Here is a 12,080-nt window from a genome sequence, read left to right as displayed (position 1 = left end):
TAAAGACCAGAGAGACACGATTAACCAACTGGCCACAGCTGGGTTGACCAGTCTCTCCCCTTAGCACTGCCCCTTAATCCACTGGACCACCCCTCCCCTGCAGCTGAGCCACAAACCAAACCCTGCTGCCACTGTGACATTTCCTACGATTTACCCACCCAGGCCACTCCTGTTCTCTTGAATACCAGGGGCCTGAGGGTTTTTTTTTTTTGTCAGTAGGATGGGGCTTAAATGTGGGTACCTGGGTCCTGCTGGAGGCCAAGGTCTATGGTGGGTAGGTGGTGGAATGTGGTTGTAAGATAGCAAGCTACCGGGGGACTTGACCAGGGTAGGGTGTTGGTCCCTGGGGCCTGCTGGAGGTCAAGATGGTGGAGGGCGAATGTGTGTGCCAGGGCAAGCTACTGAGGGAGTGGACCAGGTTATGATGCGAGTACCCGGAGCCTGCTGGAGGTCAGGGTCAGGCTTCAGCTTTCTTTCTGTCTGCTCAACTGGTTTAATCCCAACATCTGCTCCAGTCTGCACGCAAAATATCCTTGGGCAAGATACTAGATACAGGTTGCTTTTCGATGCATATGCAAATGTTAGCTAGAAAGCAGTGCTCAGAGTAGAAGAACACTTTAGAAGAACCTGTCTATTTATTAATACTCAATAATTCCACAACCAGGAGCTTAGCCTTTATTTTCCAGGCTATTTATTTATTTACTCTAATTATTTCTTGTTATTAAAAATGCCAAACTAACTGCAACGCACACATGATCAAAACAGACACAGAACAACCAATTTTATTCACCTTTTAATTCTGTCTAACTAAAACAGGTTTGAATCCGTTAGTGTGACTTTCAATAACTTATAACAAACTAAAGTGACAATATGCAAATATCAAGAATTGCTGGATTTCTTTGTGTCTACATGACTCGCACATAGTTGAGTCATGTAGACATGTAGTGCACTATGTGCACATAGTGCACTATGTGGTGCACCACGTAGTTGAGTCATGTAGTTTTCTTTATTTGAATTTCAGCAATCTCTCTCCAGATATTTCACTGGTGATTATTTTTTAATTATAATGAGGTGATCATTGTTATTTGTTCACAAAAAGGTCAAAAGCTGTGGTGGAAAAAGTGGCCAGAAATGCACAGGAAGGATTGTCATTCCCGAACAGGTCAGCCAAGATTTTCAGCCGTCTTTTCCTGTGCTGAGTCACACATGTGCTGTGATGAAACTTGTTAGACCACAAACATCTGTAGTGTTTCTCATTTTCTCCCTGAGAACTGTGGATGATGTTTAATGATGATGTTTAATCGAAGTCTGATCAGTGGGTTAGTTTGATCAGAAATTGTCTTGCTTTTTCTTCTTTGTATACTTTGAACTAATAAAAAAATGAATCTGGCACTCACACTGTCTGTGCAGTCTGCCAGCAGGGTGTCAGTAAAGAGCAGTGTTCAGCCCATAAGATCAGTCTGTGTCTTTCTTATTGTTTTGGAGGTAGAACTCTGTCGGCATGTCAAGTTTCTTTCTGACAAATGCAGAATCTTGCAGTAAAATCTGCCATCATTTATCTTTCCGGCGTTTCCATTGTTTATATTGAAGAGAAACAATGATGGAGTGACTGAGCGCTCAAAGTGCCTGTTAGTGTTGGTGTATGAGGTGAAATAGTCTCACTTACTTTTAATTTCAGTTTTCTGTGAGTCACAGCTCAGCAGCATGAGATGTTCATTTATAGCTTTTTGTGGAAGTACATGTTTGCAGATTACATTTGTTTTCTCACTGATCAAGCTAGAGAGGGAGAGCTAGTGTTCTGACTCATGCTGTAGACGAGTGGCTCTACGAGTCCACAGTGTTGGCTTCACTCAACTATGAAGGCAACACTGTGTAAAGAAGGGCTGTCTGTTGTTCAGGGAGGTTTATAATAAAGTGTGGCTTGTGGTGGGTTGTGTTGTGGAAAGTAGTTCCTGTTACATTTGCTGTGGGTCAGGATGCAGCAGGCATGTTAACACTCACAGCTGTGGGTCACATATGCAGTTTGTAGTTCTGTACCTGGTGAACTCTGCGTGAACTCCCAACCAATCAGCATTCAACAGACTTCTGTGTCCAGCGGGTAGCGGGTGAACACCCCTCTCTTTATGAATTACTCTCAGCAGTCAGGCCCTCGTCCTCCTTCAGGAAGGCCAGGTTTGTGTCTGCTCCTGCTGAGATCTTTGTGTGTGATGCTGACTCGTCTCCTTTGGGCTTGACGCATTTTTCTCGAGGCTTCTGCAGCAGTAAATCTTTCTGCTCTGGTCCTATTAGCCTTATTCACTGTAAATCATTTATAATGTTGTTATTGTTATTAGGCGTGGAAAATTAGTTTAAAAAACCAAACATGATTTACACAACTTTCCATTAACCTCAGGATACAAAACAACCAGTTCTTATATTAAAAAATGGAGAAGAAGGATCGACAAATTCATGGCTTAAAACTATCACAGTAGAACTTCTTCTTTTCTTTTGTTCTCCACTTTCTTCAGTTTACTCTGGTTTTTTTTGAGGAAACACTGCACACCAGCTGAGATGTGTCATGTTTTTCAGCTAACGTTTTCTGCCACACTAGCTCTTTGCATTTAGAGCACAGCGTTCAACTTTGGTCTCGTCTGACTTGAGCACCTTCTTCCACAAGTTTGCGGCGTCTCCTACATGGCTCATGGTAAACTGCACTTTTTATGTCTTTCTGTCAACAATGGCTTTCTTCTTGTCACTCTTACAGTTACAGTTGTCCTGTGGACAGATTCTCCCACCTGAGCTGTGGATTTCTGCAGCTTCTTCAGACTGACCATGGGCCTCCTGGAAGCTTCTCTGACCAGGATGACCATGTCTTGGTAGGTTTGCAGTTGTAGCATGCTTTCTCTATTTTTGGATGATGGAGTGCTGCTTGAGATGTTCTTGGGATATTTCTACAACTTTATCCCTGTCTGGTGACTTCCTTGGTCTTCATGATCCTGTTTATTAGCTAATGTTATCTAACAAACCACTGAGGCTTCACAGAGCAGATGTATTTATAATGAGACTAAATGACACACAGGTCAACTCTATTATCTAATTCGGTGACTCTGAAGGATCTTGATTGCACTGGATTTTAATTAGGGGTATCAGAGTACAGGGGGCTGAACACAAATGCACTGCACACTTTTTAGATTTTTATTTGCTTAAAAAAAAAAAAACAATATTCACAAAGTTTAGCTTTGAGGACATCATTTGTAGTGAAAATGTGATAAATCACTGTGTGTCATATTGCAATACTCAGAATGTTGCAAAATGTTTATAAATCACATTAATCTACTATCATGAGGGAAGTATTGTAATAAGAGCCTATCGTGGGCTGTCTGGGAATTCCCGCCTCTAGTTGCCCACTGTATTTATTCGCTGATATGCAGCATTAACATCCATCAGCACAGCCCCAGCAGGCAGCCAGTGTAAACCACATGTCATAATATTTATTGAAGGCTGTGTGGGAGTGCTGCTGTGGAGCTAACTGCTTTATGTTTCCTTTAACAGGGGTAAAGCAGCTATCTTTTTGCCACAGTTGCACTGGTGCACCTAACGTTTTTCTTAGGCTCACCAGCACAAAAGTTAGGCACACCCACATTTTTCAACCGCATCACTTAACACCGCAGTTTTACATGTGCACTTTTTTGGGGGGGAAATTTGCTGTCCATATAAACGATATTGATTTGTAAATGATTAACTAACAATCTTGTCAACCCAAAGTTCTTTATTTGGAGCACAGTTGTACAAGAAACGTTATTGAAAAAGTGCTGGTGCTTAAGGTGCTTTGGCACTCTTTGGCAATATTGTAGACAATGTTAAACTTCATCATCGTCTCAGCCTCCTCTGACGACCTGTTTTCTGCTGCCTGCCACTGAAAGGCAGTGGGGGAGAGAGCACACCACTTCTGTCCTCACTGGAGATGATGTCACTGATTTCTATAATCCATTCAATTCCGATTCACAAGGTCCTGATTTGATTCGATTCAGTCAGAAATATTATAATTCCGATCATTTATTAGCACTGATACATGTGAGACTTCATCAGAGGTGTGAGCATCACAGCAGATGCCTTTGTGTCAAAGTAACTGAGGATAAAACACAGAAAAACATGAAGGAGATTTTGCTGCCCTGGCTTTTTATAGCAGATAACCTTAAAAATGTTCTGCAGTAGATCAAAAACTGAATAAAAACACGAATCAACATATAAACATTCCCTGATGCTGCTGAAGTGAAGCAGAGCAAAGTTACAGAGGTCTTATTAGAGACGCATCCAAGCGTATTGCAATTTTGCATAATTTGAAAAAGTTTACATTTCTTCATTATTCAACAGCAGAAATGAGGCTTTCTTGTCCGACGTCATTTAAGTGAGAAAAAAAGAAAAGAAAAAAAGACAGCGGCCAACAGCGCTGTACACAACGGTAGACTGGTGGGTAGTAAGCAAGCGAATAATGCAGAAAATTGAGCTTTTTAAATGGGAAACTGTTCTTAAATTACACAGAGAGAGTGAGAAAAAGCTGTGCAGGAAGTGTGATTTTTATCGTGGTGGAAGCAAAACAGCAAAAGTAGGAGAAATGAATGACCACATTAATTTCTCCTACTTGAGGAGCACATTTGATAACTGAGGAAATGAAGGAGGAAATGAATGACCACATTCATTTCCTGTGACAGGTTGTTCTCATTGCAGCAGAACGCCAGCTGCTGAACCTCATCTCTGTACACTGACTCATCGTTGCTGCTGATGAGTCCAACCACGGTTTTGTCATCATCAAACGTGGTTACAGCTGTGTAGAGCGGTGCAGTCATGTGTCAGGAGAGTGAACAACAGTGGGCTGAGAACACAGCCCTGAGGAGCTCCTGTGCTCAGCCTGATGGTGCGGGAGAGGTTGTCGCCAATTTGGACGGACTGAGGCCTCTGACAGGAAATCTAGTATCTGCAGAGAGCGGTACTCAGTTCCAACTTGCTGAGTTAGTCAAACAGTTGTTGGGGGATAATGGAAACCCTCTGTTACTGTCACAGCTGCCGAGGCAAGCCCTGGGGTATTTGTGGAGAAAGGGACCCAAAATGCAACATGCAAAGGCTGTGATGTGAGTGAGTGTTTTTTTACAAGTGACCAAAGTGGCAGAAACTGGGAACGAGGAATGAAAAGCTACCAAAACCTATACTGGGAAAACTAAAGACACACCTGAAAACATGACACGAGACGCAGAACGATGAACAAAACACCGTCAAACGCAGACGAACCAACAAAGAGCACAGACCGACACCGACTATAAATACACACACAAGCTAATCAGGCATTGAAGCACAGCTGACCCTAATTCACGTGATGACAGGAAGACACAAGCTAAACACAGAAATAGCAGACACAGACCATCAAAGTGAAACAGGAAGTACAGTTTTAGAATCACTCACTCAAGGACATGAACAAAATGCCGGGAGAGCGCGCAGGCAGGTATAACAAGACACAAAAACCAAAAAAACTTTAAGGACTGATACAAAATCAGAAGAAACTAGAATATAATAGTAATAAACTCAAAACGCTGAGTCAGTGACACAGGACCATAACAGTTAGGATGTTGGGTACAATGAAGATTTCTTGACATTCTCAGATTTTTGCTGCACATGTCGCTGGCAATGACTCAAGAGGACTCCCTCTCAGTTCGGGGAAATATGGTGGACTGAGGTGAATTTGTTGAGCCGTGCTTTTCCCCCCCTCGATTCTAGAGTCAAATGTGAGGCCATCTGTCTGACAGCCAAAGCTTGGTTCAAACTGGCTGCTGCAGAACGACAATGACTTTGCTTTTCATAACTGACATGTGTGCATAAAGAATTTTATGATAACAGCAAATACAGTACTGTTAAGTTCAAGATGGTGCTTAATGATCAAAGTGTGAGAACAAATGTGTACGAGTGAAGAGTAACAGGTGAGGGGGAATATATGATGCTGCTTCACTGTGGTTAGATGTGTGGTTGAATGAAGACTTAATCTGACACCATCGAGTAAAATGACCAAAGGAAAGGGTTAGGGTTAGGCTTTCATCCAGATGTAAAGACAGAGTGAAAAACTATTAAACGACTGATAGATGATCACCATTAATATCAGTTAAAACAGCACAACAGTGACTGAGAGCACAAAAGATCACATTAGTTAATTTTCTGTTTGTGTTCCTGTCATGTTTTAAACACAAACGTTAGAGATGTCTTACAGTATACAGCAGTCTAATGGTCCTGTGTGTGTGTGTGTGTGTGTGTGTGTGTGTGTGTGTGTGTGTGTGTGTGTGTGTGTGTGTGTGTGTGTGTGTGAGTGAGTGAGTGAGTGAGTGAGTGTGAGAGAGAGAGAGTCGTCTTTTATCAGTATTGATGGTGTTTAAACAGGAAATTACAATCACAATGTAACTGAAGTAGCTTTGAGTGGTTCAGTCATTCAATAGTAGATTAGCGTTAGTTTAGTGTCACTGAGCTACTGAATGAGTCCACTGAGCTTCAGCTGGCAGACGGCCAGCCTGTCAGTTGTCTGACAGTATTGTTGTGAGTGCAGTGGAAGTGACTGTAGAGAGAGGGAGAGACCAGGCCTCACTGTTGGGCCATCACTGATGTTATTGTGACAGTCAGAACAAAATGCTTATGGCCTGAATTTAAAAAGTGGACTCCAGACGACTAATGCCCTCAGTTTGTTCCACTTTCAGTTACATTCAAGCACTCATATTATTGCTGAATGAACCAGTAACCCTTACCAGCAAAGTCCCAGATTCAGAGACCTACTGAGGCCTCTGCTGCTTGAACAATGCTGATCATTTTAGTGCAAATTTGGCAGCAGGTCAAAGTTATGTCTGTGTGAAGGACTGAAACCTGCCTGGTTACACAGAAACTTCCTTTGATAGTTCTTATGATGGAGTCTAAACTAAGCTTCAGGTTCCAGCCTGCCTTGAAGACGAGGAGTGTGAGTCAGTGCACATGACTGACACCATCAAATATATTTAAAGTTAACTTGTTACTCCACTCATTTTACACTCATGCATAGATCATATGCTTTGTGTTACACTCACCGGTTCTGTAGTAAATCCCACACAGTCAGTCTGGAGTCATTAATTACAGAGAAATTTTCAGAGTTTTCATCTCAGAAAATTAAGAACATTATTTTAGACTTAGAAAGCTGCAATTTTACTGCAGAATTTCAAACAGTGCAACATTTAAGAAGTTTCGTCTTCCTTTCTCTGTTTCCTCTTTCAACATTTCTTTGTTTCACTTTTAACCAAAACGTGCAGTTGAAACATGAAACACGGGTTGATTGGCTCGATTCTGTCATTGCAGTGGAGTGAATACTGAAGGGAAAGTTATTTGCATATACTACAGACACACTATAGATGGATAGGAATCCTTCACAGTTTGAACATCACATTAACATAAAATTGGGCAGATTTAGTGACATTTTGAACATTCACTAAGTGCTGTGCAGCTGAGTGACTTCAGTCTATTTATGCATTACCTCTTTGTTGTGGTCTGGCACATACTGTGCATTCACACACAGTTAAAATGAGGTTTTATTTGCATAAACTGCTGAGGAGCATCAGTTCATTCATGTACAAGTAAACACAAAACCCCATTTGAGTTTTTATCCTGATGATCATGTTTTTGATCCTGAGGATCAACTGAGGATGATCCTCTTCTTAGCATCATAAAGGACGGGTACTCGAGAGGGGATATTTGATTAGTCACAGTGAGTGAGTGACAAATGCAGGGTCTTCTGAAGCAAAACATGAAGAAACAAGTGGTGGTTCAAGACTTTTGCACAGCACTGTGTAACTGTATAGCTGTACTCATAAATGCCCCACTCGTTCCAGGATGTTGAAGTGTGCATTTGTTGACACTTGGTTCACATTCACTGCCTGCTTGTTTCTCTTTACTCGTGTCATCACAGTCTGGTTCTTATCCACAGTGTATGTTTGCCTCAGGCAGTGAAAACAAGTCTTGTCTTTGCAAAATACCCAAATATGCAAAGTATTGTTTTGTTGGAGGTCTGACCTCTTGTCACCAAAGGAATATATGGTATAGTGTCACATTAAGAATTTATGATGAATGAAGGAAGTTGCCAAAAAAGCATACATGTGCATATTTAGATGGAGCTTCATGTTAATCAGTTGTTCAGTGCCACAGAATTTGCATGAATCACTGTGATATAATTATGTAAATACGGTGGGTTAGTGCACAGTAAGATAGATAAGATAAGACTTTATTGTGTGAATGTGTGTGTGAATGGGTGGGTGACTGGATATGTAAAGCGCTTTGGGGTCCTTAGGGACTAGTAAAGTGCTATATAAATACAGGCCATTTACCATTTACCATCCCACAACGGGGAAATTTTTGCGTCACCTCAGCTCAGGTACAGATATCAGAAGGAAATACAAAAATACAATAAGTACAATCAATGAAAAAAAGTAAGATAATACACTATATACAATGGTAGCATACACAGTATGTGATTATGGATATGGTTGGAAATATGCAAGACATAAACTATATAGCTTGATATAGCTATTGTACCACCACTATTCCTGTTTATAGACATGTACACACACACACATGTACACACTAAATATACATATGTATACATATACATACATATATACCTGCACATGTCCATACACATGGAAGGTCCATTATCCATGAAGTGGTGACCGTGGATGTTCACAGTGTCCAGTGACTTATGACATCGTGATTGAGGAGTTATAGAGTCCAACTGCTGTTGGGATGAATGATCTGCGAAAGCGCTCTTTCCTGCAGCGAGGGTGTTTCAGTCTCTGACTAAAGGAGCTGCTCAGCCCACTCACATACTCATGCAGTGGGTGATGTGGGTTGTTCATGATGGATGTCAGCTTTACTAACATCCTCCCCTCACCAACCACCTCCACAGACTCCAGGGGACATCCCAGCACGGAGCTAGACCTCCGCACCAGTTTGTCAATCCTGCTCCTGTCCCTGTCTGTGCATCCACTCCCCCAGCAGGACACTGCATAGGAAAGGGCAGATGCTACCACAGTGTCATAGAATGTCCTTAACAGAGTCCTGCAGACTCCGAAGGACCTCAGTCTCCTCAGCAGGTGGAGTTGACTCTGGCCCTTCTTATACAGGACGTCTGTATTTGTAGTCCAGTCCAGTTTATTGTTGAGGTGAACACCCAGGTACTTATAAGAGTCCACTATCTCAATGTCTTTCCCTTGGATGTTCACCGGTGTTGTGGGGGGTGACTTCCTCCTGAAGTCTATGATCATCTCCTTTGTCTTTCCGGCGTTGATTTGGAGTACGTTGGTCTCACACCAGCCAACAAAGGCACTGATGACCCCCCTGTATTCCTGATCATTCCCGTCTGATACGCATCCAATGATGGCTGTATCATCTGAGAACTTCTGTAGATGGCAATCGTCCGAATTATAACAGAAGCCTGAAGTGTAAAGGCTGAACAGGAAAGGTGAGAGAACCATGCCCTGTGGTGGCCCCGTGCTGCAGATTACCACCTCGGACACAAAGTCATGGAGCCTCACATACTGTGGTCTATTGGTAAGGTAGTCGATGGTCCGTGCAGTCAGCTGTTTGCCTACTCCGGTTCCCTCCAGCTTCCCTCTCAGTAGTGCAGGTTGGATGGTGTTGAAAGCACTGGAGAAGTCAAAAAACATGATCCTCACAGTGCTCCCCGCCTGCTCTAAGTGAGCGAGGGATCGGTGTACCAGGTAGATGACAGCGTCATCCACCCCAATTCCAGAATGGTAGGCGAACTGCAGGGGGTCCAACACTGAGCCCACCAGTGGCCGAAGGTGGTGCAGGATGAGCCTTTCCATGGTCTTCATCAGATGAGAAGTCAAGGCAACAGGCCTGAAGTGGTTGGGCTCCCTGGGGTGTGCGATTTTTGGCACTGGAACCACACAGGAAGTCTTCCACAGTTCAGGAACCCTCTCCAGGCTCAGGTTGAAGATGTACAGGGCCACCTGACAGAGCTGGTCTGCACAGTCCCTGAGCAGTCTGGAGCTGCTTTGTGTCGGCAAACAATAGAGATTGACAGACCACGTGACTTTCGCGCATTGCATGCTGGGAACTCGTGGCAAAACAATCCAAGTACCTGCATCAAATGCAAGCATTTGCAGCACCGCAAAACGTTCATTCTTCGGTTCCAATAAATTCTTGCTTTTTCTTTGCCCCCCAAAAAGGTATGTACAAAACGAAGGAGAACCATGCCGGTCCGTACAAAGACAGACTTGATGAAAAGACAAAGAAAAGATACGAGGAAAAAATCAAAGGAGTGAAAGGGTCAGACCCTTACGAGCACACAGAGGGACAAAAGACGTTAGCGTGCTGCCCAACTTTCACCACGCTCATATTTATAATCATACGGTTCTTGGAGTGAGTGCATACACTCATGAAGTTTAGTAACTTCAGGTCACTGCAACAAGCCCAGGTACAGTTTACCGACGGATGGGTGCAGGACCTTGAAATGCACCGTGTAGAACGAAAGACCATCGTACGTATCATAAGTTTACCAGTCTCACAAATCGTCTTCATAAATACACATTCGTTAACGTTTATTAATAGGACCTTTAAGCTCAACGGTAATTAATTAGTAGTGGAAATAATTTCTGGTTCGCGTTACAGAAATGTAGCAGTGACAATAATACTGTATGCTGTAATCGTACTGGGCAATTAGTGATACAAAAAACCTGTTTTATCCTGTGAATAAAAGTATATGTTTTTGTCAATGTACCATAATAACAGAAGCGAAACGCAATATTGTCTCAGGACAATTCACTATTTATGCACAATAAATAAAGGAGCATAGCGCGACAATTTCTGCTCAGCGCCAGACTTGCTTGTAACCTATATCACCAATTATTGTTAAGAAAAATGACGCATTAACTACAACAGCAGACTGACCTTTGTGGAAATGCTTGGAGCAGACTAACCTGTGAGCTGGAGTGTTCTGGGACGTTATATTTGGTCTTTGAATGGCTGCAATCCAGTCGCCTCTTTGTTACTTCGGAAACATGGCTGAACAATTTCTCTTCAACGACGTAATCCGATAACAACCGATCTCTTTACCCGTCGGCTTCCCGTGGCTGTCATGCGACCGGCTATTGCAGTTAATAATACAACAGCTTCTTGCCATTTTTGTGTTTCTTTTTATCGCTGTGTGACTGGTTTCAATTGAAACCCTGCGTGCGCTAGTACCTCTTGCCACGAGTTCCCAGAGTTCTTTGCGGTTTTACCCCTGAGTGACGTCACATTTTCAATCTCTATAGATCCAGGGTTTTGCTGTCCCTTGTATGGCAGTCAACGTACTGGGAGAAGTCAGGGAGAGTGACAGATAGTGAGGCATGATTGAAGTCCCCAGAAATAATAATGAGGGACTGCGGATGTGCCGTCTGTAGCTGAGAGACAGTGGAGTGAATGTAATCACAGGCTGCTGTAGCGTCGGCTGAGGGTGGGATGTAAACAGTCAGCACAATAACGTGTGAAAATTCCCTGGCCAGGTGGTATGGCCGGACGCTAACTGCCAACAGTTCAATGTCTTTGGTACAGCTCTGTTCCTTCACAGTGATGTGCCCCGGGTTACACCACGTCTCATTGACATACATTGCTAGTCCCCCACCTCTCCTCTTACCACTCCCCATTGCATTCTGGTCCGCTCTAACCAGTTGAAAGCCATCCAGAGTTGTGACAGAGTCCGGTGTGTGGTCCATGAGCCATGTCTCAGTGAACAGGAGGAGGCTGCTCTGCTTGAAAACCATCTTAGGTCTTGTTTACAGCTTAGGAAGCTTCAGTCTAACTCAACAGCTTCAGACGGTGAAACATTTTAAGAAGTTTTGCTCTTCCTTTGTCTGTTTTTTATTTTTTTACTTTGGCACAGTCGAATATACAACTTCAAAACATCTTCAGAGCTCTTTGTTTTATTTTTAACCAAAAACTGTGGAGTTACAATATGAAACATGTTTAAACACCACATCAAGCATTCTATCCATTATTCCATTGATTAATCGAGTAATTGAAAAGGAATAACATTTGTCTTCTGA

The sequence above is a fragment of the Astatotilapia calliptera genome, chromosome 3 (assembly GCF_900246225.1).
Source record: "Astatotilapia calliptera chromosome 3, fAstCal1.2, whole genome shotgun sequence".
Classification (NCBI taxonomy): Eukaryota; Metazoa; Chordata; class Actinopteri; order Cichliformes; family Cichlidae; genus Astatotilapia; species Astatotilapia calliptera.
This window is presented reverse-complemented; position numbering follows the sequence as displayed.